At 47.6% G+C, this 27,971-nt stretch overlaps 1 protein-coding gene and 1 long non-coding RNA gene across 4 annotated transcripts in view; one reads left to right on the plus strand and one right to left on the minus strand.

Annotated features, from left to right (window-relative positions):
• VASH2 (vasohibin 2) overlaps window positions 1–27,971 on the plus strand; it is a 368,982-nt gene that overhangs the window by 64,079 nt on the left and 276,932 nt on the right. The gene's annotated exons all lie outside the window — the stretch shown is intronic.
• Window positions 626–27,959, minus strand: LOC138467135 (uncharacterized). The gene is made up of 3 exons (XR_011268065.1): window positions 27,610–27,959; window positions 1,556–1,673; window positions 626–1,020 (listed from the first exon to the last, which is right to left on the minus strand). It is a non-coding gene; the product is annotated as an uncharacterized lncRNA (long non-coding RNA).

Consider the following 27,971-nt stretch of genomic DNA (forward strand, 5'->3'; position numbering starts at 1 on the left):
GCCATTATTTAGGCACCAGGATGGTTCTAGCACCTCGGTTTTCCAATTCAGGGCCGTTTTCCAAAGGAGTATCATGACTGCGGTACTCTGGGGCCGGGGGTGGTAGGGCGGGGTGGGGGGGGGGGGGTTGGATTCACGCCTCATTCCTTCAGAATAGGGGCCGCTACCATGGCTGTGGGGCTCAGGATGCAGGTGGCTGAGATCATGAAACTGGGTAGATGGAGGTCGGAGGCTTACAATAGGGTACATAAGGCATCACCTGACCTGTTGAGGACCATAAGGGGAAGAGGTCTTTTGGGTGACAAAAGGGGGTTTAGGGGGGGGGGGGTTGCGATGCAATTGAGGATGCAGTAAGACGTCTGTGATTTGATGCAGAACGTGTCTGTCTCTTATGTTATGTACTAAAGTAGGCCCGATCCCAGCGTTTTTTGTTAACGGGGGAGCAATTCTCAAAATAGGGATAAATGACGAGGAAATAAGTGTGTCAGGGAACTGGCACTGGAGAATTGCTTACCCCTCACTACTCTAACCTCAAAGATGGGTTGGAAAACTTATTGTCACACATATATACATTTACAAGACAGCATTAATCTGTGCAGACAGCAACTATAGACAGCCACATGCGTGAGCATACATGAAAGTCATTTTAATTGGGGATGTCAAACATATTAGAAGGCAACTCGACTAATACATCAACAGATAAGAACGCGCACAAAAATGAAAGTACAGTGGTTTGTGTCAGGGAAAATAAGGCAAGGCTACAGGTAACAAAAAACCAGAAAGAGAACAAACATAAAAGATGAGGCAACTTAATATACTTTCTAATCCTAATACACAAGTTATACAAAATGACTAAAATTAGACATTTAATGAGATAAAAATGTCAACATGTTTCGGCCAATAATCAGATGGGACAGTTTCTCAAGTGTCCATACAGAAGATAAATGTAGTGGCCATCTTCAGGACAGGACATTTCTTCAGGATGAGCCTTATGAACAGTTTACTATTGGCGTCAAAGATCTAAAAAAATACATATATATACAATTAATCATGGGACATCAGAACATTGACTTACAAAGTGGGACTAAAATGTCCTTAAATACATAACCTCTAATGTATACACAAAACTCATATTGGCTGTCTATTTTATTTCTCATATTGCAAAATATATGTAGATATACTATCAATCTTTGTCCTGTATACAAGCTAGTTTTAAATCCGTGCTTGCCACAGAACGCAGTTAACATACCCTTGTGTGACACATAAGAGAGATCCAACCCTTACCAGTACCTCCTGGGTCGAGTGTGATCAAAAAAGTAAAGGCAAAGCCATCAATGACTCTTTCGAGGACAGAATTGTCGCACCTAATGCCTGAAAACTAGTCATCTAGATGATTCATGGCATAGTCTACATAAATAGATGAAAAATGGCCAGTCATTTTAAATTGGTTCTTTTTCCTATTGGTATTACCATTTATCAGGTTATTACTACCAAGGGCAGTGCTAAAACAACATCGGGGCACAGAACAGTTTTATTCATGCAGAGAATGGCTTACTTCCGAGTGTCGCCAGGTAGGTCATACACGAAACTGGAGGGAAATTCTACTAAACATCATTTAGGCATCCAGTGTGGAACTTAGAAACGGCGTCGTGGCATCAGATTCGCAGGGTGTCCTAAGTCAAATAGAGAGAGAAACGCGACGGTTTAATCTGAGGGTCTTTTTAGAAGAGAATGAACTTTAATAAAGGCAATGTTTCTGTATACCTTAACAAAAAAAGCGTCAATCCTAATTCGTGGTGTGAAGAGGCGGCAAGAAATTAATACCGACATTCGAACACAGGTGAAATTAAGCCTGTGTAGTCGAGGACATGCTGTCCAATTCATGTGCAGTCGGTCTGTAAAATGCAGGGCACAGAGAACTAATCAAAGCACAATATTAACAAAGGCGGGCTTGTCACTGTGAGCTGAGTGGAATACAGGAGCTTACCTCGCACTCCTCGGTTCTGAACCGAACGATCCTCTCGCCACGGCCGTGCTGCAACAACTAGTGGAAGCGATCGTCCAAAGGACGGAATTAAATATGTCTCGACGTCGGCACAACGGCAGGCGGAGACTCCTTTATTTAAAGATACAGTGTATCAGATACCTCGTAGAAGGCGAGGACTTGATCCACACGTCAGTGTATGATGGTATTAGAGAAAAAATATTTTATTCAACGGGTGCCCCGTGGTGGTATGGGGGTGCCATACTGAGATGTCCACAGCGGTACAAGTGACTTATGAATAAAAATCCGCCGAGTTCTGTGTTTAACAAAGGGTCATACTTAATTGAGGTGCCCCAAGGTAACGTAACAAACACGGGCAACCGACCATTATCTGACCAATCAAAGGGTCAAAGGGAGGGAAGGAGTGAAAAACGGGTGTGCGAATTTACAGCACCCTCATATGTGATCCGAATTATGTGATCAAACTGTTCCATTCCATAGAGGAATTCAGGCCATGGCTGACCGTGTTCAGATCATATATCAGCCTTTGTTCAGCTAAACTCAGAGCTAGATCTCTATTACCTCCTCTAGGGGAGGGTAGAATAAACCATTTTAGATCGGTGTAGTTATGCTTTGCAGCAATATAGTGAGATACCAGGGGTTTGTTCTCGGTTTTATTCTTCAAACACGACCTGTGTTCACAAATTCTGAGCCGTACAGCATGGCTGGTTTTTCCTATGTACAATAAATTGCACGGGCATTTAATGCCATAAATGAGCCAATCCGAAGCACAATTTTAAATTCCATGTTTTGCCATTAAGTTCAATCGACTTGCAATTGGAGGTTAAAGCACAAACTGACCAGTGGCCACATTTAAAATGGCCTACTACCGGTGGAAGATTCCACAGGGTAGCTTGTGATATTGGTGGACATATGGTTGGATAGGTATGGACCAAAAAATCTTTTACATTTTTTTGACGTTTGAAAGCAAACCTGGGTTGAGCGGGGCAGAACTCTTCCGTGGTCAAAATATGCCACTGTTGTTTGATTACTTTGCTAAAAGCATTACTGATAGGGCTGAAAGTGCTCACGCACGTTATTCTATCTTCTGCAACCATGGGCTTGCGATGAAGGCATCTAGTTCTATTGGCATATTTGGCTCTTTTATATGCTCGATTGATGCATTTTTTGGGGTAACCCCTACTGGATAAACGTTGTTTCAAATCTTTACTTTCTCGGATAAAGTCACCGGGATCACTACAATTTCTTCTTAGTCTTAGGAATTGCCCAATGGGTAGATTCTCTCGTAGGCTAAGAGGATGGAAGCTGTTGTATCTGAGAAGTGTATTTTTGTCCGTAGGTTTACGAAAAAGGCTAGTGTTCAGGGTGCCTTCTTCAGTTTTAAAGATGGAAAGATCCAAGAACGGAATAGTGGTTGCGTCAAAAGTCATGGTGAATTTAATGTGTGGGTTGTGATTATTTAACCATTCTAAAAAAGAATGCAGACGAGGGAGGTCCCCCTGCCAGATCATAAACACATCGTCTATATAACGAAACCATTTTAGGATGTTGTCTTTGAAAGGATTAGATGGATTGTAGATAGAGGTGCTTTCAAAATGGTCCATAAATAAACTGGCCAAGTCTGGCGCGAAGGTCGCCCCCATGCTTGTGCCATGGATTTGTTTATAGAAAGTCACTTCATAAAGAAAGTTTTCTGTGAGGGCAATTTTAATGCACTCCATGATAAATGATGTAGGTACTTTAAGCAATGTGTCAGTCCGTTGATTCAAAAAAGTCTCCATAATCTTTAAGCATTCTCCCTGTGGGATGCTTGTATAGAGGGACGTTACGTCCAGGTTGACTAAGAGGTCTGAAGTGTTGAGATGGAGTTCAGATACTAAATTAATCATACTAGTGGTGTATTTTACATAAGAATTCATTTTTAACACGAAAGGTCTGAGGAAGTAATCGACGTAGATGGAGAGTGGCTCAAGGATGGAATAAATAGCTGATACAATAGGTCTCCCCGGTGGAACACGCTCGTTTTTGTGAACCTTCGGGAGGAGGTAGAAGGCAGGGGTGGTAGGTGATGTTTTATTGAGAAACTGATGTTCATCCTGATCAATCCATTCCTCTTGCAAGGCATGGTCCATCAGGCTTTTGATTTCTTCCCGGATGAAACCCGCCGGGTCATGGTTCAATTTACAATAGAATACTGGATTGTTGAGTTGGAGCATAACCTCTGTGGAATACAGTGTAGTGTCCCATAGAACAATACCTCCGCCTTTATCCGCAGGTTTTATTAAGAAAGCCGAGTTCTTTTGTAAAGCAGTTAAAGCGGTACGTTCACTGTTGCTAAAATTGTCTTTATGTTGATTTTTGTCTTTCAAAAGATGTTTAGTTTTTTCTAGGATCTTGTTTTCAAAGGCTAAAATAGCCGGACTAACCATAGCATTAGATGGAGTAAAGTGCGACGGTAATTTGAGGCCAGTTATGCTAGGTGTTTTAGTAGAGGGGTGGCCATCTTTGAAAAAATATTTTAGGCGAATTAAACGAAAGAATTTATGCAATTCAACCTGAGTGTCAAAATCTTTTGCTTTTGTGGTTGGAACAAAACTCGATCCATTTTTTAGGACTGATGTTTCGGCGTCGGTAAGAACATGATTTGACAGGTTAAAAATAGGAATCACCAGTTCTTAGGAGGACCCCTCCAGTTGCGGGTTTGCATCCGTGGAGGCCCTTGCTGCCACTGACGTGATTTGTTCCCTCTCCCTCGAAAAAAAGGAAGAGCTGGGTTGTTGGTGTTAGGGCCATTGGAGGTAGAGGGGTTGTCAGAGTCACTACTTGACGTGGTGTTGGATGTATTAGAGAAACTCACATATTTGTTATAGGGCGACCTGTATTTTTGTTTCTGCTTTGTGATTGTTTATTTTGATCATTGTAAAAAGAAGGAACAAGGTAGGGATAGGTAGTGATTTCCTTATAGTTTTCATTATCTTTTTTGTATTTCCAGATTTTCTTATCTAGAGTAAATTTTTTGAATTTTACTATTTCTTCAATTTTTGTAAGTTTTTCTTTGATGTCTTTTATAAGATTATCACCTATCATCTTGTTTTCAAGCGTTTCAATTTCCAGTTTTTGTTTGGTAGCCTCTTCTTTTTTTTTTTTTTTAAACTTTGATTTTATTAACATTTTCATAAACAAACTTTGGGGCACCAAACGCATTCACATGAAATCAAGTAACAGGCCCGAGGGCCTCCGCCCTCCCACCCCCACAACCCCAATGCAATCCCACCCCCCTGAAGAGAGAAAAAAAAAAAAACCCACATCGGGGCTTTGAAAAACGAGCTTTCTTAATCTGGAGCTTGGAAGCGAGCATGAGCGTTGACTTCTAGTTTGGCCGTTTTCCGTCTGCCGGTTCCCGGGCCCTGGGCACCCACACCATTCCCAGTTCCACGATACGGATCAATGGACATCCCATCCCCAAATCTGTTGCACCCCGTACCAGTTCGCTTGAAAGGAGGCCGAGTCATTGTTCACCATTGCCGTCAATTTATCCATCAAGAACCTGTTTTTGACCTTCTGTAGCCATTCCACCTTGGAAGGAGTTTCTGGGCTCTTCCACTTTTGGGCGAGGGCAACCCTTCCCGCTCGTAGCATTGTTTCCCACATTCTGGGGTACCTCAATGTGTCCGTGTCCTCTGGGGGGAGGCCCAGCAGCATGGTCAGAGGGTTCTGGGGGAGCACTTCCTCCGAGATTTCAGCGATCCAGCCCCTTACCTCCTCCCAATAGAACTGTACCTTCGGGCAGTACCACCACATGTGTGCCCTCGAACCAACCTGGTCGCAACCCCTTGGGCATCCTGGGGATACACCTGGGAACATTTTTGACAACTTTGCAGGGTCTCTGTGCCATCCCTGGAGGATTTTAAAATTATGTTCCATATCCCCGGTAAATAAATTCCCGTGGAAGGCTATTTTAAAGATCCTGGACCAGGCGTCCTCCGAGATCTCTTCCCCTGCCAACTCGTTCCAAAAAGAGCGGAACCGCCTCCTCTCCCCCAAATTGACAGTGTTCAAAATTTTATACACCCCTGAAACCGCCCCCTTCCTGGAAGACGCTGTATCAAGAAACTTCTCAAAGGGGGTCAGTTGTCTCTTCAAGTCCTGGTCACATAGGATGCCCTTCAAGCGGAGATATTCGAAGATGGATAGTGACCCCTGACCAAGAGCATCCCTCAATTCCTCGTATGTTAGGAATTCTCCCCCCCTGAACATCTGCCCTGCCCATTCCATCCCCGAGTCGGACCAGGACTGTGCACAGCAGAACTCCCTACTGCCAGGCTTGAGGGGTTGGCTCCATAGAGAGGACATCGGGGACGGCCATGACGTTAAGTGTGCTGTCTGGGGGCCCTCCCGCCAGATTGCCCATAGAACGCCTCATGTCGGGTGGGACTTCAGTCTGTTCGGGATAAATTTTCGCGGGGCCCATAGAAGGTCCCGAACCTTTAGTGGATGGGTATCCATGTCCTCAGATAGGACCAGTATGTGCCCAGCCCCTCTTTCATATGCTCCAGGAGGACACGTAACTGGGCGGCGCGATAGTAAAGTTGGAAATCTGGCAACCCGAACCCTCCCTCCCTGGGTAAAGTCAGGACAGTTTTTGCGGTTCTCGGTGTCCTACCCTGCCATATAAATTCACGGACCGCGTTTTGGAGGACCCTGAAGGTCTGGTCAGGGACGACCGCAGGAAGAGAGGTAAAGAGATACAACAACCGTGGAAGAATGTTCATCTTGACTGCCGTCATGCGGCCGTACCAGGACAGGATCATGGAGCCCCATCTCCTAAGGTCTGCCGTGATCCCCACCATCACAGGGTCGTAATTAATAGGGGCAAGATTGGAAAGGTCCCTGGGGAGGAGAACACCTAGGTATCGGATAGCGGTTTTCCCCACTGTTATCCCCGCCAACCTGTCCAGGGAGTCCATACCTGGGTCTAGTGTTCTCATGGTGAGGAGGACCGATTTGGATGCGTTAATTTTGAGCCCTGAGAAGCGCCCAAATGTGGCCATCAGAGACGAGAGGGGGGGGAGCGAGAGGCGCGGGTCCACCAGGTAGGCCAGGATATCATCTGCGAACAGGGATAGCTTAAATTCCACCTCACCTCTCTTGATCCCCTTGATATCTCTATGAGCTCTGACTGCGATGGCCAGGGGCTCCATTGCAAGAACGTAAATTAGGGGGGAAAGCGGCCATCCCTGCCTGGTTCCCCGCGAGAGGGAGAACGGATCCGATAGCCTGCCGTTCACCTGAACCCTAGCCTTCGGGGCCCTGTATAGTGCAGCCACCCAGTCCCGGATCTGTGGCCCAAAGCCCAATCTCTGGAGGGTGAGTGCCATAAATCTCCATTCGACCCTGTCGAAAGCCTTTTCAGAGTCCAAGGATAGGACGCTTGCGTCAAGATCCGCCCTCTGTGCATGGTGGATCAAATCTATAGTTTTTCGAATGTTGTCTGAGCCCTGATGACCCCCTATGAAACCCACTTGGTCTCCGTGGACTAGTTTCGGCAGGACCACCTCTATCCGCCTCCCAATCACCTTGGCCAGGATCTTCACGTCAGTATTCAACAAAGAAATCGGGCGGTAGGAGGTACAGTCCGAGGGGTCCCTACCGTCCTTGGGGAGCACCACTATGATCGCCTCCATCATGGAGTCCGGGAGAGACCCTCCCTCCAGCACTGCGTTGAACACCTTTACCAGATACGGAGCCAGGGTAGAACGGAACCTTTTGTAGAAGGCTACTGAGTAGCCATCCTCACCCGGTGAGGTACCCCCCTTCATGCCGCTAATCACTCGCTCCACCTCATCCTCGGTCACCGGGCCCTCCAACCCCGCCGCCATTTCCCTGGACAGGGCTGGGATCTGTATAGAATCTAGAAACCCCTCGATTTTCTCCTCATCCCCGTTATATTCGGACGAGTATAGTTTTTCATAATATCTGCGGAATGCCTCTCCTATGTGGGATGCATCATGGCCCAATTTCCCCTCCTCATTTTTAACTGCCCTCACCATTTTACTTCTCTGGACCTCTCGCAGCTTCCAGGCTAAGATCCTGTCCGCCCTGTCCCCCTTCTCATAGTACCTCTGTCTGACCAGCTGGAGACTTCTTTCGGTTTTTTGGAGGAGGAGTTCCTTCAACTGGAGCCTGTAATCGGCCAGGGCGGCCATCCTGTCACCGTCTAAGGGCTCCGCAGGGGAGCCCCCTGGTTGAAATTGGGCAATTTTCTCCCTCAGGCGCCTTTCCTGGACGGCCCTTACCCTCTTTTCCCGGGCTCCTATTTTGATCAGGACTCCTCGCCAGGTGGCCTTGAAGGCGTCCCAAAGGGTGTGTAGTCCTACCTCCCCATTGTCGTTAAACTCAAAGAATTCAGTGATGGCCTCTAGTATCTCCTGCGCTAGTACCTCATCTTTTAGTAGAAAGTCATTGCACTTCCATCTCCCCCCGCGGTCACTCAGCCCTTCCCCCGCTATAGTAATCCTGACTAGGTCGTGGTCAGACCAGGGGACCGGCTCAACCCTGTAGCCAGATATAGATGAGAACAGGGATTCGTCCACCAAGATGTAATCTATTCTGGAAAACGATGTGTGGATTGCTGAATAGTACGTAAAGGAGGGAGTCTCGGATCTGGGGGTTGGGACCGTGTCTACCAAGCCTAATTCCGAATTGACCCTCTGGAAAGTTCGGGCCATGATTTCATCTGCTGCCCTGGGGATCTGGGGGCCTGGTCTTTTCCTGTCCCGGATTGGGTCCAGGACCATATTAAAATCCCCACCCACCACCACCGTGCCGTGAACAAAAAGCTTTAGTTTATCCCTCATCTCCTCCCAAAACTGAGCTTGGCCTTCGTTTGGACCATAGATGACCGCCAGGGTGAGTGGGGCCCCCTACAGGGCTCCCCGGACTAGCAGGTACCGGCCCCCCGGGTCTTTCAATATGGTTTCTTTTTCGAAGTTGACTCCTCTAGCTAGTAGTATAGCCACTCCTCGTTTCTTTCCCTTGTGGGAAGCGCTGAAGACCTCCCCAATCCCACCACCCCGCAATTTGGGTTCCTTCCCCAGAGGCCAATGGGTCTCTTGCAAGAAGAGGATGTCGAGCTTGGCTCTTCGGAACTCCCTACTAACCAGGGATCTTTTCGTGGGAGAATTTAAGCCCCGAACATTGAGGGAGCCCACACCTAGGGCAGGCAGACTCTCAGCCATAATTTAGGTAATCTTCCCTCACGATCAACGACTCAGTAATTCTCATTCCCGGATGCTCCTTGAATTGTGCTCTGAACTCCCCTCTTCCACCCACCCTTCCCACCCCGGCGGGCATGAAACGAAACCCCAACTGCCCCCCAACCCCAAACTGAACCCCCTCAACTTTCGTGTACCCCCCTCCCCGGCGTCCAGCCAAATAGTTCTGCCAACACTGGCTTTTGGCCGAACCACCAGCCTGCCCCCTGCGGCCAGGCTAATCGCCCATGAAGCTGATCCTCTTGAGCCCCCCCCAACCCTCCCACGGCTGCATTCCTTTTTATGAGACCCATATACTTGCTGTTCGTGGGGATGCAGTTAAAGAGTAAACCTCCGACTCCTCCGAATGCCATTTTAGATCATAACAGTTTGAGTCCGTTCTCAGTCCTCGGAATCGTTCCGCCCGCCTTCTTTTGCTGGCGATGGGGTGTTCATTTTCCTGAATTTACGCGTCCCGGTTCTCTTTCTCCTGTCCCTCGATGGGCCGGGGTCACCGGGTCCGCCTCCCCCTGGGCCCGATGGGCCCCTCCGGGGGTTCGTGTCCACCACGTATTCCTGGATCGCACCCCGGATGTCTTCTTCTGTAATCATGGTCGATCTTTGGCCCATGTATTCGAATGTCAGGGAGAAGGGATAGCCCCATCTGTAGCGTATCCCTTTATCCTTTAGCAGCTGCGTGAGGGGGGCGGCACATTCTCCGCTTAGCCAATGTGTATGCGGAGAGGTCCTGGTATATGGAAATCTGGGCATTATTATAGGTGATTTCTCGGGCCTTCCTGGCCTCCTCCAGCATTTTAGTCTTTTCCGAGTAGTAGTGGAACCGGGCCAAGATCGAACGGGGGCCCCCCACTCTGCCCCCCGCCCTGTGCACTCTGTCGAACGTAGGCTCTGTAGTCATCTCCTCCGCAAACAGGAGAGTAATGATGTCCCGCACCGCTCTGGTGACGTCCCTCTCCGTTTCCCCCTCCATTTCGGGCACCCCAACATCCTGAGGTTGTTCCTCCTCTCCCTATTTTTGAAATCGTCCATCTGGCGGGCTCTCTCCTCGTCCCTCTTTTCGAGGGCTTCTAGCCTCATGTTGAGTTGAATCTCTTGGGGTGCCGAGGTTGTTTGCTGCATCTCGACCTGGTGCAATCTGTCTTCGATATTTTCCACCCTTTGGTCAATTTTTTCAAACTTCTGTGCAATATCAGTGCGCATGTCTCTGATTTCTTGTAAGATTGAGGCGAAGCCCCTTTCCATGGCTGAGGAGGAGGGGGCTGAGTCTTCCGACTGGGCCGTGGTTCTTTTCCGACTTGTACCTTTGTCGCCTTTTTTGCACTCCTGGAAGCGATATTCCTGCAGGGACTCCCGCCAGCTTATCGGGTGTCTTCCCGTAGTCCACTGTCTGGGCCTCAATGTCCCTGGCGGGGGGGGGTGAGGCCGTTCTCCTGGGGACGTCCGCGGGGGGGCCCCCGGGACCGAGGGACCGCCCACCGGGGCAGACCCGTCCCGTCCCGGGCCGGCACCAGCCGGTGTTGTAGAACGTTGCACGTTGTAGGGGGGGGCGGGCACACGCCCCACCGTCACCTGGCGGGGGCCTCACACCCCGTCCAAACTCCTCGTGGGGGGTCGGGGCCTTTGCTGGGTACCCCTTGGAGGGACGTCGGGAGCCCTGTAGCCCGTAGGGCTAGTATCGTGGATTTCTTTGAATCAGCAGGGGGGGGAGGGCGATCCAGAACCAGTGGTGGCCTAGCTGTTTGTCCGTGTCCTTTTATTTTGTTTCTTTCTTCTCTCTTCTCTTCTTTCTTATTTTTTTCTTTTCTTTTCCCTTCTTTTCTCTTTCCTTTTTTTTCCCCTCCTTTCCCCCCCCGCCTCCTCTCCCCTCTTTCCTTTTGATTCCCCCTCCTGGGGGTGGGGGTGGAGGGTCACCCCCGGGCGGGCACACGCCCCACCTGCGACCAGCGGGGGCCTCACACCCAAGTGACCCCCTGTCCGTTGGTGCTATTGTGTTGGGGGGTGTGGGGGGGGCGGCCCGTACCTCCGGCGTGCTCCGGGGGTCCGCACGCCCGCGGGGAGCGGTCCCCGGGCCTCCCCTGGCTCTGCTGCTTTACCTCTGTCGTTGGGCTGTGGCAGCCCGCGTTCGAAGATCCAGGGGGGAGGGGGAGCCTCCCACCCCCGACCCGCGCCGTCTGCCTCGATCACTCCTCGTGGGCAGGGGGGGAGGCGCCGGTCCCCAGAGCCCGCCTCGGGCCCCCGGACTCCGGGCGGGTCCCGCCGTCTTCTCTTCGGGGGCGAGTCCCCTGCCGGGCCAGGGAGAAGCGCACGGAGAGGCAGGGGCGCGTCCCCCGGACCGCGGCGGTGTCATCGGGCCGCCACCAACCCGGTCCCCGCCCCTGGTCGGGGAGAAGGGTAGTCGAGGGGGGGGGGGCGGGCCGGGCTATGGGCCTGCCAGGCCACGGGAAGGGTCCGCCTCTCCTCCTGCTCCACGGCCGTCTCAAGACCAAAACTTACAGATAAGTTAATCAAAGCGGACTGCCCATCCACTCTTATTGACATTATTTTTGCCCTCCACTCACAAACTAAGGTCTATGTAAGGCTAAACTCTGAGGGTCTTCTATCAACCCCAATTTCAACGTATAGAGGGCTGAAACAGGGGTGCATTTTAGCGTCTGCCTTATTCAATTTTTCCATTAATGATGTACGTTGCATTTTTGGCAAAGTAATCAGTGATGCTCCTAAATTGAATAGTGTAAAAATTTGTGCCTTATGGTATATGCCTTATGGTATGCAGACGATCTTGTTTTGGTATCAAAAACTCTGAGTGGTTTACTCAATCTTTTGTCAGCATTATGCTCTTATTTCAAAGAAAATGAATTGGTAGTAAACACAAGTAAAACACAAATTGTCTCGTATGTTCCTAAAGGCTTACGCAAACACTTAATGAACTGCCAGATCGAGGGAACACCCTTAAAGATGGTACCAAATTATATTTATTTGGGCCCTATCTTTGAGGGCAGTCCAACGTTAGACTCACATCTAAATAAAATTAAGCAGAAGTGAATCACGGCAATCTGCCAGACACGAGTAATCATGTCTAAATATGGTAAATTTTCCATCAAAGCTGCCATTATTTATTGGGACCAGAATGTCGTAGCAACCATTCTTTATGGTCTGGAAACACTAATTGTCCCCTCAGGGTTTCTTAATTTATTAGAAGCCAATTTTAATTTTACCCCAATGTATTCCTGGTGTGTTAATAAGATATGAATTGGGAATAATTTCTCTAAGTGCATTATATAACTGGCGCCTATGTGCCTTATTTCTCAAATGCTTATTATCTACATATGATAACTCTACATTATCCACCATCTCAATCTATTTGCTCAATTCTACAGAAATATTTCCGAAATATTGGTCTACGAAAATATTAACAATTATGGTGCATGCGGACATATCACTTAAACTTCTTACGGTTCATCCAGAGCAAGCAAAGAAGGTGTATATGATGGACTGGATTGGCACCAGAACTCGGTGTTTAACTTAAAGACTTTGATTCTACAATCTTTGGCGCAAAACGTTTTAAAAACATTGCTTCTTATTTATGCTTAGCACCATCTGCTGCCTTAAGAGAACACGTGAAGATCAAGTGGTATATCGGCGTTCACCATGATCTTCAAAATACTTGTGGACCAGTTTTTAGGAAAAGTTTCTGATGATTTGAGTAAATAACTGGAAATGGAGGATAGTGTAGAGTTGTCACATGTGGATAGCAAGCATTTACGAAATAAGGCACATAGTCGCCAATTGTGAAGGGCCATTAAGGATATTAAGCCTAGTTCATAGCGCAGCAACGCACCAGGGACACACTGAGGTAGATGACAAATTGCTCTCCAGAACTTGGCTTCTAATAAATTTAGGAAACCTTTAGGGATGATTTGCGTTTCAAGACCATAAAGAATAGTTGCTACAACGTTCTGGTTCCAGTAAGTAATAGCAGCCTTGATCGAAAACTTACCATATTTTGATACAATCAAGCGTGTTTGACAAATTGCCATAGTTAACTTCTGTTTGATTTTGTTCATGTGCGACTCTAGTGCAGGACAGCCATCAAAAATGAGACCCAAATAAACATAATTTGGATCCATCTTTATGGGGATGCCCTCAATTTGCCAATTTAACAAATGCTTGTGTAAACCTTTAGGAACAAACGTGACCATCTGTGTTTTACCAGTATTTACTATCAGTTCATTTTCTTTAAAGTAATGGCAAAGAGCTGAGAAGGTTACGTAAGCCGCTAGGTGTTTTTGATACTAAGACAAGATCGTCAGCATACCACAAGGCACACATTTTCACGCCATTTAATTTAGGTGCATCAGTTGTGATTTTATCAAAAATCCAGCGCACATCATTAATGAAGAAATTAAACAAGGCTGACGCTAAAATGCACCCCTGTTTTAACCCTCTAGATGTGCAAATTGGAGAAGATAAGAGGCCCTCAGCGTTTAGTCTTATGTAGACATTAGTTTTTGAGTGGAGAGCGTAAATAATATCAACTAGAGTGGAGGGACATCCCGCCCTGATTAGTTTATCTATGAGTTTCGGTCTTGAAACCGAATCAAAGGCGGAATGAAGATCCACAAATGCAAAATATCTAGGTTGTCTCTTATTCTGTGCTTGTTGTCTTATGGCGTTTAAGGTAATTAAATTGACACTAGTGCCCAAGCCAGCCACAAAACCTTTTTGGGCTGGATCTCGTTGACTAGCCAATATTGACCAGTCATTAAAGTCTCTGAGCACCAATCTAGAGAATAATTTTCCTGGAGCATCCAGTATTGCTATTGGACGATAACTCTTAGCATTCATACGATCGCCTTTTTTATAAACCGGAATAATCACAGATGAACGCCATGACTCGGGAAGGGTTTTAGTTTGTAAAATATAGTGGAAAGCATTATTCAGGATTAACGCCCATTCTTTTATATGCTGTTTGAACATCCAATTTGTGAGCCCGTCGAGGCCTGCCCCTCTTGACGAGGATGATGACTTATTGAAGTTCTGAATAATATGTTGTGTACAACGCAAGCTCCAACTTTTCATAGAGCTGCTGTTGTAGTTATGACTCATTTTAGAATCGCCATACAGTGAAGTAAAATGAGTGACCCACACAGATTCAGATTCTCCATTGAGTTGCAAATGGACTTGGGCGGCAGTATTGCATTTGTTCAGTAGTTCCCACACTATTGCGGAATTTTTATTATAACAGGCAGCAAGAAAATTTTCACCATCCATTTGATACAATGCAGCTTTTCTGGACTGGATCCAGCGGCGGTATTTTGCTTTAGCAATACTGACGGCCCTGACACAAAACACTGTACTTTCATTTTTGTGCGCGTTCTTATCTGTTGATGTATTAGTCGCGTTGCCTTCTAATATGTTTGACATCCCCAATTAAAATTACTTTCATGTATGCTCACGCATGTCGCTCTCTATAGTTGCTGTCTGCACAGATTAATGCTGTCTTGTAAATGTATATATGTGTGACAATAAGTTTTCCAACCCATCTTTGAGGTTAGAGTAGTGAGGGGTAAGCAATTCTCCAGTGCCAGTTCCCTGACACACTTATATATTTTGTCTCTTATGTTATCCATAGAGGATGCCCCAAGCGCTAGTGATATAGGTGGTAGGCCACTCCTTCATTAAACGGATGGAGAGGTGAGTGAATAATCTGACCTGTGTCACTGAGCCTCCCGGAGTGGTGATACACTGGATCGGAAAAGGGGGGCATGCGCATATGCCAAGCATCATGGTCAACTACAAAGCGAGACCTCAGTTACCCGAGCCAGATTTGGTTATGTTGCACATTGGGGAGGAGAGGGGGAATTACCTGGTGCCAATAGGGAGGAAGGATCTACGGTTGGCATTGGTCTCTTTGGATGGTTGGGTAACTTCTGCCCGCAGGCAGTGATCATCTGGTCCCAATTATCCCCAGGACAAGTTGCGGGGATACCAGGGTCACGAAGGCCGCTAAACAGATCTACAAGGAAACTGAACAATGAACACGCCTGGCTGGCGAAGGGACGGTTGCAGATATTGGGCAGCGGATTAGTGAGAGGAAGCGAATTTCCACCACGATGGGGTCCATTTATCAGACTTACTTTTTTAGAACTTTTTGGCAGTGATTTGCACGGAAAGTGGGGGGAGGTGGAGGGGGTGGGGGGGGGGGGGAGTACCCCCAACTGGTTGGTCGAAGGTCATGTGGCAGGCGGGGGTGGGACTACTGGTCGTTGATTTGCCCTTCCCGTGGGGGGGGGTGAATTGAGGCCAGTTGGGTACAGTGGCAAGGGCACGGTTTGTCTCCCAATAGGTTGGCTTTGGCCTGGTAAAAGGGGCCCGATGGGAAAGGGGACGGATAAAGGGGAGGAGAGGAGGCCAGGAGGCAGAAGGGGTCGGACAAGGAAAGGATACATCTGGGATATCATCCCCAACAGAGGGTATGGCGAACGAGGTCCACAAGAACGTAGGAGGGACCGCACTGCTATACAAAACTTGAAAGGGGGCGAAGCGGTCAGTTACACCTGGGACTGCCTGTCACAAGGATGAAACAATGTAAATATGTGTTGTATTAAAATTAAGATATTGTGGTTGTAACAATTTAGAACGGTTATTAGCGTCACGTTTTAATGTTGGTATGCGGCTTAGTATTGTTAAATGGATTAAAACGTGGCTGTTTTTACTTTTTCCAGTCATCAATGGCACTGCATCCCTGCTAAGCCCAATTGGGGCATGATTGGAAATCCTGACCCATGTATTCGTTGAATCCTGACATTCCTGATCCCCACCTGGTGCCTTCCTGGTTGCAGCTCTTTTTCCCTACTTAAGGGGCCCTCAGGCCACTTTCTTTGCAGGTGGAGTGCAGGTGCAAGTGGGTCTAGGTCACCTGGCCTAAACCTGCCCACCTGGTTCCTTCCTCATTGCCGCTCTTTTTCCCCCCCACTTAGCAAGCCCCCTCTCCTCCTCTCCCTTCTCCCTTTTCCTATCTCCTCCCCTTACTTTCTTCTATGCACTTGCTCGATCAGAATTTTCCGAGGACCTAGTATGATAGCAACCTCCTCTGTCTCCTCCACGCTCCCCTTACACTCCCCCCCCCCCCCCCCACTCTCCAGCACCATCTGAAATGTTGCCAGGCCTAGCACAATAGTCGCATGTTTTGTTCCTCCCCTCCTGCACCCCTCTCCCTCACCTTTTTGTTGAGAAGGGAGCAGAACGCCTCTTGGCAATACCATCCCACAGAATAAATAGCAAGGCCCTCTTGTCCCCAACAATCCCCACATAAGCAATGCTATCATCCCGAGACCCATCATGCCACAGCACCATCGAAACCCAGACCACTGGCCATACAACCTTTACACCCCTCGATCGATCACTAAGATCAGAAGGCAAGGCTATTGCACCTTCAGAAATGGGTCACGTGATAGCCTAAAAAGGTGGAGGACCTTGTAAGTTGCTGCTCTGTCTGGGAGCGAGTGGAGAATGAGTTTGTGTGACCTCGGCTCCCCTCCCCCCGCCCCCTTCCCACCGGGCCCATCCCTCTATCTGCCAGGTGCATTGTTAAAACGATAAAATACATTGTTTTTGCAAGTAGCCAATTAATTGTTAGGCCAGTTTCACTGCCTATAACGAACCCAGTAACGGCCACGTGGACAGATGAAGACGAACCAGTGGCCTGGTATCGCGTACGGAGCAGGGCCTACATGTAGAGGGCTCCTTCAGTCCGTATTGTAAAACTGTACTATATGTAATTATGTCATCAGTGATGTCATTTGTGCTTAGAACGTGCTGCACATGCCTACGGAGATCAGAACGTTCGGCGGCAGCAGAGTTCTTTGCTGATGCACTTCTATTTTGTAGAAATAAATACTTGTTATCCTTGCAAACAGTGTCTTTCCCTAGAGGGCTGTTTTTTTCTGGTGTGAGCGTGCCTTCTTTAGCGTAGAGTAAAGAGGATCTGGAGTTTTTATTGTGGGAGAAGCCATCGAATTTGTTCAACAAACTTTTTTTATTTAATTTTGCCCCAAATATATGTGGCGGCCGAGTTTAGGGTAATGACTAATGTGGGGCGCATGGACCCGAGATTGACAGTTTCTCGGCCTGGTAGAGGGGTGTTTGTTTGCGGCTCCTTTGTAGGAGATGCGGGCTATCTTGAACATGTAGGCAGTGCAACTCCTTGCGGATGGGGGTGCCGGCAGCCTGAGGTGAATGGTAGGGTTACCATCTCTAGCTGCTGCAGGAGTGCTTCCCTCGCTTCTCATGGATATGGTTACTGTCTTTTGCAAGGAGAGGTGGAGGTCCTCTCCGATGAAGGGGAGGGCCGCTTTAGTAAAGCACTGAAGTTGAAGTGCAGTAAAATGCTAAACTGTGGCGCTACAGATTGTGATGCATTTCACACAACTTTCATTTAGGGGGGCAGCCTGAAATACCTTTTCGTACTATACGGTATCTTTCTGCTTTTCTTTTCACCACTCTGGTGTGCAAAGATCTCGTCGCTCCGTGCACAAGTTCTTAATTTGCGTACATTCTGCCCCTCATCACAGGAAGTCTGAGGATGGTAAAGGGACAGCAAGGCAGTTCCAGAGTCGACTAAACTCACCCCTTGATTATTCAGTTAAAAATCTAGGCGGTGCCCGCAAGTAACATGCACGTCCTGGCTTTGAACACATGTCATTTTGATTTCCTGTAGTGTAGGAGTAGAAGTCGCAGTGCCAAGCGATGTGAGCTTCATTGATGGGGCCCGGTGAACAACTAAGGCTTGGACCTTTGTAAACTCTGTGACATCCATTCCAAGCCGACTTGTGTGGTAGATTGCGTGGGCGAAGTTGGGGAACTCTGGGCAACATATGCATGCTTGGTCACTTTTACGCCGAGGAGTTACATTAGCCATTTCAGGCATTTTCCCACCCACAATTGATTTTATTTGGGGGGGGGGGTGGTGGTGGTGGTGGTTTTGTCTGAAATATCCCCAAACAAGAGGCTGTGAAACCCTTTGTCCTCCAATTGGCAAAAAATGCTGCAAACCCCACACTTTGTGGGTGGGGAAATAGAGTTTGGGCAAAAGAAGCGAATAAGGGAAAATCTGCCTTTCCTAGGACAGCCAGTGGAGGTTAATTTTGTTACGCTGGCGGTAATTTCACCCACCCCAAGGATTGCCACTGCAGTTTGAGGCATATTGTTGGGCACAATCAGGTTTGGACTGTCCATTTTGGGTGCCCAGACATACTTTTAGTCCCAGCTCGACCCTGTGCATGAGGTCCATGAAATCTGCAGCTCAACACATGTACTTTTGTAAAGTGGCATAAAAACAACCAGGGAAATTGAACAGTCTTTTTCGAACAGCTAATTAGCTTAATTTAGTTGTTGGTTTCTTGACTGCTGGTAAATGTTGAGCAGCCAATTGTGAACAATTGTGGGGGTTTTGCCTTTTTAAATATCAGCTAAACAGTGGTAGGTCAGAAGGAGGGGACAGACAAATGGATGTCCTGTTAAGCAGGATTAATTATGACATAACAAAGGCATCTCTTAACTTACCAACACAACTAAACTAGGGTGCTCGTCTCTAGTAAGTCTGTAACTAAGTCTGTCCTCCGTCACAAAACTAACCTCGCCTGATACTGCCACTTTTATATTAAATAACAGAAAAGACCAGGAGAATGACTCCCTTCTCCTGGGTTGCTTTTTCAACGCAGCTCTCGGGTCTGCTTCATAGGAAGGCTTGGTTCCGTGTGATAATATCCCTCCAAAAATGTCACCATACAAGAAAGGTGCTGTTTCTTTGCTGCGATATTACCATATGGAACCTGTGGGGGACACCCCTGCAACCCCGCCCCTTTTTTTTTATTTAGGGAACGGGGGACATCCCCACTTACCTCATAAATAATGTTGCTTATACCTATATGTATGGTGACATTATTTATGGGGATAATATTACCTGATGCCGAAAGCTTCAGATGGTCCCTTGCCACTTCTTGTAGCAAGTCTTTCTGTTCTTTAACTGGGCTCATCCAGGACCTTCTGCGCGGGTGCCTTTTCTTCCACTGAGGTTTCGCTAAATAATTCTCTTTTCTGTATTCTTCTCACTAAGCCATACAGGTTTAGTCCTTGTTAAACCTTCACTCCTGATCAGTCTTTGTTGGATTCTCACACTTCTCCCAAGGTTGCCGTTCACTGGGACAAGTATGATTACTCCACTCTTTGTGTTCGGGTTTCATAACATTCGTAGATATTACTCACGCCCGTTTTCCCGAATCTCCTGCTCTTCCCCTTTACCTGGAATGTAATAGGGCTGCCTCACTGGTTTTGGTGTTGTTCCTTGCTTCGGTTTCACTGTTCTTCAGGATGGCTTTTCCACCTTCTGATTTCTCTGCAGATGTGCTCCCCTCTGAACGTGGTATCGGCTACATCAGGGTTCTTTCTCTCTCCCTGTTGGCCACCGACTCTCCTACTCATTTCACTCCTGGAATATGCTTTAGTCTGGTAGACCTGTTGTGGTCTGCAGTCGGGGTGCTTTATTCACGGCATGTCGAAGTTTGGGCTCTTTTTCAGCCCTGGTCGAAGTCCCTCCTGGGACTACCAGCCTGTGGACATTCATTATGTTGGTTGCTCGCTCCATAGTGCTCCTCGGGCGCTGCTTGTCTCAGTCGGTATACTGCTGTGCAAACCAGCATTCCCCCTTCCCCCCCCCCCCCCCCCCCAGTCACTGGCTTCCCACAGCCAGCCTGTTTGAAACTCCTGTGTTTCTCTTCCTGGTTCTTTGGGTCCTCCTACTTTTTATCATTTATTTTATTTAATTTCTTACATTTATAGAGCGCATTACAGCCCAAAGGCATCGAGGCGCTGTTAAATGAAATTGTACATAGGCATAATTCGTGGTTCCATTGGTAGCAGCATCATGCAACACCGGGTCTTCTGTAGCCTCTCACCATAGTCCTTCCTTTGTGTTAGACTTGGTTCTGTATTACTATATGGTTTCTTAGTAGTTGAGTCATTCTTCATTGCTCCTGCACTCTTATTCTTCACACTATCGTACTGATTTCGTAACATTATAATAGCGTATGTATGAGGAGTCTTCTTGTCTGTCACTAAATAAAACTGTATTGGGTGTTTGAGGATAATACAAAGGGTGTTCTTTGTCTTCTCCCCAAGAGGCGTGTCTCTCCCTCTGAAGTCCTACTTACTGCCACCCCTAGGGGGGAATATCGTGTAGCGGGCTCATCTCCCAGCCTCACAAGGAAAGGCTCCCCCTGGGGAGAAGTGACTGAATCCCTCGCAACAGATAAAAGCGATTGAAAACCGAGTGAATGATGCAGTAACTTTAGCCAGCCTGTGACTCTTCTGGGCTGCTCCTTTCAACAGGCTCACACTCAAAGGCAACGCCCGCCCCTCTCTCCACCCCTTTCCTCTAGCCTAAGGCCGACTGAACCCACCATCCACAATAGGTGGGCAACTACATCACTTTTGTGCACCCTCGACATGTTCCCCGACTTCTATCGAAATCCCTGGTGTTATTTATATTTGTTTAGGCTGGTGCCCTGATGCGAGGGGCAGCACGAGGGAAGGAAGGGGGCTAGAGTGCACACTCGATCTATGCTCAGTTAGTAACAGCAGGTTGTGATGGTGTTAAGGCTCTGAGATCACTGTATCAAGTGTGGATGTCGGAGGCATCATGGGCAAAGGGCTTAGAGGGGGGAATCAACCGGTATAATGGATAATCCAGGGAGTAATAGGGTTCAGTGGAGAACTGTGGACATAAGGAGACTGAATAAAAACCTGCTACACACGATCAATTTAGCTACTTATGAGGGGAAACTTAATGCATTTATTGTAAATTGCAAAAAGACACTTGACGCTCACATTGTTCAGATGCAGTCCAAAAAAAACAAATAATAAACCTTGTCCTCAGCCTATGAGGAGAAAGCTATAAATACCCGGTACAGAACCCCATACAGATTGCATGGGAAGCGGTTACTCAGAGCCCAAGGAGTGGAATTTTGAGGTGCAGGGATTGCATTGAAGTGCAGTCGCATGGTCTTGAGTGAGACTTTACAGTTTGATCTCCTGAAATAATACATTGACACAGTAAACCAATCATTCAAAGATTAGTGGGGTTTTTGTTTTTTAGGAAGATGCAAAATGCCAGTGGAGTAACTTTGCTGAAAAGGTTGGGGGTGGAGGGGCAGGAGTGGGGTGCAGGCAGAGCGGGTTGTGGCTCTTAGGGATTGTTTCAGCCAAATTGTTTGATAAAATTCTGTTGAATGGTAGATTTGACTGAGTTCGGTCACCACTATTAGTTTGAAGCCGAAGATACCGAATATGAAGAGCTGGGGCTGCGGGGTTGTCCCCCGCTCCTCATGTTCAGTATTTTTGACTTCGGTGGTTGCGGGGGTGTCCCCTGCTTCTGCATTGGTGACGGGGGGAGGCAACAAAGAAGAAAAAGGTACACTGCGGCGTCTGTTACGACCCGCGTTAGATGAATGGATCTGATGCTGCAGGGTACAGGAGGGCGGCAGATGGAGAAAAGGTAAGTAGTGGGGGTGTATGGGTGTACTGGCGGTTTGGGGGACATAGGTTTTTTTTTTGTATTGAGGTAAAAACATCAATTTCGCCGTGATTTTGTACCTCGGTCATACAACCTAAATCCCTGAGGGATAACACTAGACTACTACACCACAAGAGTCCATTTCTGACGCTCTGTTATAACTTTCATAAGACTGGTGGCCTAGCTTTAAAATTCAATTAGGCACACACACCTCCAGCCTGCCTACCATGCACCAAATGAGACAACATAACATTCACAAACTTAGTTCCAATAGAACATACAAACAGTGCATTATTTATCATTGATTCAGACACAAGTCAACACACATACTTGCATACACTCTCATTCACAAACAAATGCACCCAGCACCTCCATTGACATATACTGTGTGCACACAACATTTATATGTACTTGTACAGTAACAGATGGAAACAGTGATACAACATCCATTGAGCAGACCACACTTTATCCCCCCCTGATCCCTGAAGTTTTGGGCTAAGTTGACTTGACATAGCTGACCTATAAAGCCATGGCCGAAAGGAACAGATTCACTGGGATGTCAGAAATTCCCTTGATTTTTCCTTTCATTCAAAGGCAGAAGCCATCGGTTAATGCAGTGCAGTGGGTGACCAAGTATACTTAGTATCAATTTTTAAATGCCCTATATCTCCAAACTTTGGTTCTGCACAGCACCATATGTGTACGTGCTGATTGATTTTTTTTTTTGTTTTTTTTTTTTTTTTTTTTTTTCTCTACACAATTCTGACTGATTTAAAATTAAGGTCTGTTTTCCTGTGTTCAAATGGCTCCAAGCAGTGGAGTACCAAGTGGGAATGGCAGGGGGGGGGGAGCTGCCCCCCATGGCTGTTTTAAGAGCCAGACCGGGACATTTCATTGGGACACCTCTTCTGTTTGGTACATCAAAGAGGGCGTCCAACAGCAAAGGTATCCCGCTGGCAGGAAAATGTGTGCTGAGCAATTCCTACTCGGCACGCTCATTGTCCTGGCAGCAGGACACCTTACCCTTTCCGAATGGAAGAGGTGTCCTGCTGCCAGGACAATGTCCCAAGGAGCTACGGCCAGCAGAGGGTCCTCACATTGCTCTGTATCAACAGAGCATTGCAATATGAGCCATTAGGCCAAGGGTGCACAACTGATTGACACAGGGCGTGGCATGGCAGGAGGCTTTTTCAACCCCTAATTTTTATTAAACACTATGCCCCATGGCCCCCACCCCTCAAGCAAACACTATGCCCCATGGCTCCCACCCCTCAAGCAAACACTATGCCCCTCACTCCCCAACCAAACACTATGCCCCATGGCCCCCCACCCCTCATGCAAACACTATGCCCCAAGACACCCACCTCTCATGCAAACACTATGCCCAAGACACCCCCCGCCGAGCAAACACTATGCCCCGTGCCACCAAGCATGCACCATGCATACATACTCATACAGACCCCAACCCCCCACCCCCAACTAAGCACACAAACTCACACCATGCACCCATACAGATCCAAACCCCCCACCCAAACTCAGCACACAAACCCATGCACCCATACAGACCCGAACCCCCACCACGAACTCAGCACACAAAGCCACAAGCATACACCATGCACCCATACAGATCCGAACCCCCCCACCCCCAACTCAGCACACAAAGCCACAAGCATGCACCCATACAGACCCCACCCCCAACTCACAATACAAACTTGCATGCATACACCATGCATCCATACAGACCTGAACCCCCCCCCCCCCCAACTCAACAAACAAACTCACAAGCATGCATACAGACCGGGACCCCCCCCCCCACCCCCACATCTCAACATACACACAACAACAAACATTCAGGCAGACCCGACCCCTCCAACCCCACCACCCCCACAGCATCTCAACATACGCATCACTTGCACACCAACACATTCAGGCAGACCCGACACACATCCCACCCCTGCATCTCAACATACACTGCAGACATACAAATACACCCATACACACCCCCTCCACCTCCGCATCTCAACATACATACAAAAACAAAAAACACAGTCAGGAACACGTACACACACACGTACACACACACGTGTACACACACACACGTGTACACACACACACACGTACACACACGTGCTGGAATGCTGGCGAGGCTTCTGGCACTACGGCTGGCGTGGCCAGCAAGGCTGAAATGGCTTCCGGCATCAACCCTTACTGGCCACGCCAGCTGTAGTGCTGGCACTCCATTGGTGCAGCACACACCCACTACGTGGCTCGTAGGAGCTGCGTGGTTTGTGTGCACTGAACCAATGAGGGCCAGTGTTTTGTCCGGCCCGGAAGACAACAAAGACTTTCCTAATGGACGGCGGCCGATGCTGCTGCTTGCGGGCCGCCCTCCATTAGGAAAGTCTTTGTGTCTCGCGGGCCGGACAAAATGGCACGGCGGGCCGCAACTGGCCCGCGGGCCGTATGTTGTGCACCCATGCATTAGGCAATGATAGGAGGGAGGGGGGTACTATTAGCAGGGACTTTTGTCCCTTTAGAAATGTGAATGGGAGGGATTGATCAGAAGGGTGCATAATGATGCATGCTTTATGAAATAATGAGTATGGCCCAAGGGGGATTTGTTAGGCGCACATTAATCTACATGATGCTATTGTGACTTTGCATGCAGAATGGGGAGAATAAAACTAAAGCCATACTCCATTGCTCAACATATTTCTATGACAATGTATATAGTATATAGTGTATGGTTAGTCTACTATGAAAGGCTAGATTATTATGTAATGTGGTTTGCTTCCAAGGCATTGCTATAGTTATTTAAGCACATGAAATGTAAAGCAAAACCTTAATAAATATCTATCAACTAAACCTGTAAAGATGTGTGCAGTCGCTTAAATTGTCCACATCCCAGTTTCACCATTTAACCAAGTGTGCAATCCTGAGCAAATCATTTAATCACATTGTGCCTTATCTGCAGCTCTGCAAGTGACTCTGATTCACTTCAAAGCTTATGTTGATGTATCATGATATTATAATGGAAAAGCCTAATGACTATAGAGTTGATCCACATATGACAAAAGTGCAATTTAGGTATTTTGCATCACAACGTTATTTGTAACTTGGCTTATTTATGGCAATGTATGCTAAAGTCACTTCCATGGTGCCTCCAAGTATCAAGGACTGATGATGCGCCTTGCAATGTTGTTTTCAGTGAAGTCACTTCTGTTGATGCAATCCATATCATATTTAGGACGTTTGCATGTATTTTGCTTCAGACGGCTTGGGCACAGCTCTAATAGATGAGTTTTATTTTTGTTGTTAGTGTTAAAATGCCATCCTCCATTAATGTTACCATAAAAGTAGATTGGGGCAGGGGTGGCCGGTTTGGGGGCACCAATGAGACCATGTGGAATTCCACACACTGCATTTCGCTGCTCACCCCCCCAACCCTCCCACTCATGGCCCTAATTTTAGGGGGGGGACGGGGGTGTTTGCCCCCCCCCAACTTTCATGGCACACCATTTTATCCCCATTCATTTGGCTGGGGCACCTTTTCATCAGATGTCATGTCCCCCCCCCAACATTTTCAGCAAGGTTACTCCACTGCTCCCACTCTTACAATGCTGGATACTCCCCTGCTTAGTTTGGTAAGTGAAGCAGTTTTTGGTGGCCTGTAACCTGAACCATGACACCCATTTACTAATTTGCACCAAACCGTCCTGAAAGTGTCTGCAAAACTCAAATATTTTTTGCCAGTTTGAAGATTATTTTTGGCGGCAGGGGGAAAAGTTATACAGGGCTCCTAAAAGTGTGCTTTTAACACAAAATCCCATACGGTTCTTTCTGTGCACCTACAGCAAAAACTGCTTAACCAAACGTTCACCATGTTTGGAAGGCGTATAACACTCAAATTCATTGCACAATTTGCAGAGTATGACAGTTTTGGGTCACAGGTTTTCTCAGCTTGACTCTTTCCAATCTACTTGGGGAGGGTGCCCCTTCAGCCAACTTTATTTTGAAATTAGGATGGTGGTGCTTTAGTAGTATCTGAAAAGTGGCAGGACTAATTTTAGAGGCATTGCAGATCTGTGGCTTGCCACAGAGGATGCACCATTTTGTTATTGTTAATGTGTCTTCATACCCGGGGCCTTAATGTGTACTGTGAGCTCATCTCACATTGTCCAAATTTGACACACGCCCTCACTAGGGTCAGCCCTCAGCCCAGGCCCCCAACAAACATACACAAATAAAACATTATTATTATTATTTTTTTTTTTACAGTACCTCTTCTCTCCTTTCAAATGCCGCCCAGGCCACGGCTCATGTTACACCTACGTAACCTCTTTGCACTCGCGCACCTCCAGACAGAAACCAGCAAGCTGAATGAGGTTCCTAGTTCGTCGCACAAACACAAAGCCGGAAAGCGATTCTCTGCGCCGCGGCCCTCGAGTGCTGCTGCTAGCATGGCAACACAGGCGCTAGGCCCTGCAACACCCAGTTCAGCACCCTGACTGCTGACTTTGAGTCAGGCCCACCAGGTTGAGGGACTGAGCCATGCAGGGCATCCAAGCCCTGAATGTGTTGCAGCGCGGCTGCCAGGCATCTCAGCATTATGTAATGAGACAGCACAAGCCTTGCTGGGCCCCCAGCCGGGCACGCGCTGTCCAATTACATAATTGATGATTGTGGCCCCCTGCCTTCCCTCCAAAAGTTGGAGGGTGGGGGGGGGGACAAAAAGGCATGCCACAGAAGTTGGGGGGGGACAAAACCCCCTGTCCACCCTATAATTGCGCCCATGCAAAATTTCATAGTTTATTTGGTTTCGATCCAGTCAATATATGTGCATTTCTAAAGCAGGCCTTTGCCTGTCCAAAGTGCTTTTTAAATGGCCCAGGAAATTGAATAGGTATTTCACCTTCCTATGGCCCATTTACATTGTTTCACCCAAATTCAGAGGCTATTTAATTTCACAAAGATGCTACTTATTCGGGATGTGGGTCATCTAAAAGTTGAGCCCAGCAGTTAAGCCTTTGACTTCATTGTAGGGGTTCTTTGATATCCCTGGGCAGACTTTTGACCTCTTGGACTATGCTGCAGCCATTTCTTTTAAACTTATACACTCGAAGGTGAGAAAGGTGACCGGCGCTTGCCGTCCTTGGCTAGGCGCCCTAGCAGAATGATGCCTTCTGCCTCAAAGTGGGGGGGGGGGCTTTCCTGTCCCAGGTTTTAGTGGTCTATAAATCCTGCCAAGTACTGACCATTAACCCACTGTACTATAAAAGCACTGCTTTCCAGTACATTTTTCCAAAGGGTCTTCGAGGGGAGCCACAAACGTCTTTCTGTGAAGTGGTCTTCAAAAACCTACTAAGCATCGACCAATGTTACTGACCTAACTAAAGATCTTTTAAAGCTTTCTTTTTTATCTGTAGACCCCAGTCACCAATATCGACTTAAGTCAAAGGTCAAGTCGCCCCGCCACCAAAAGTGGGACTCGTTAACATATGCAGTAAGATGTGAAGTCGCCCGAAATTAGCATATCAAGGTGAAATATGCAAATGTAATTCAATTGGCTTTGCATAACCATACACATCGCACAGGACGAATGGCGTTTGCCTTTCATAAAATGAACACACACAAACCAAGGAAGGAAATTTTCTTCTAATAGCGTTTTGAAAAAGTTAAAAGGTGTGCATGTTTCAAACCCAAAGAACCAATCCCAACGTTTTCCCTGGAACATGCGGTCCCGAAATAGAACATTTCACCTTGTGTTGCATTTCATCAGCTTCTCTGGTGCAGTGGTGAAGTCCTGCGCCTGCGAACCTGGCGATGACACGGATTGAGTCCCGAGCTCAGTGTAAATGCCAAAAAGCAGCCGGTTTCCCTTTTTTTTACACCGGCTCTAAAATGCCTAGGTGGGGTGTCTGGGGAGGGGTTGTGGCATATGCCCTTTGAAAAGAGTGGGCAGACGCTGTCCACCCGTATGTGAGCGACTTGAGCCCTGTGTATTTATAAAGTGTGACCCTGGCTGAGCAGCGCTGCAGATGGGGGCGTGTTGAGGGGATACTGGTAGGGTGTGAAGAGGTAGCTGGAGCATTGGTGTGGGGGGAGGCTCTAGAAAGGGAGA

Source organism: Ambystoma mexicanum, chromosome 4q, assembly GCF_040938575.1.
Source record: "Ambystoma mexicanum isolate Mex_15411 chromosome 4q, UKY_AmexF1_1, whole genome shotgun sequence".
NCBI classification, from domain to species: Eukaryota; Metazoa; Chordata; class Amphibia; order Caudata; family Ambystomatidae; genus Ambystoma; species Ambystoma mexicanum.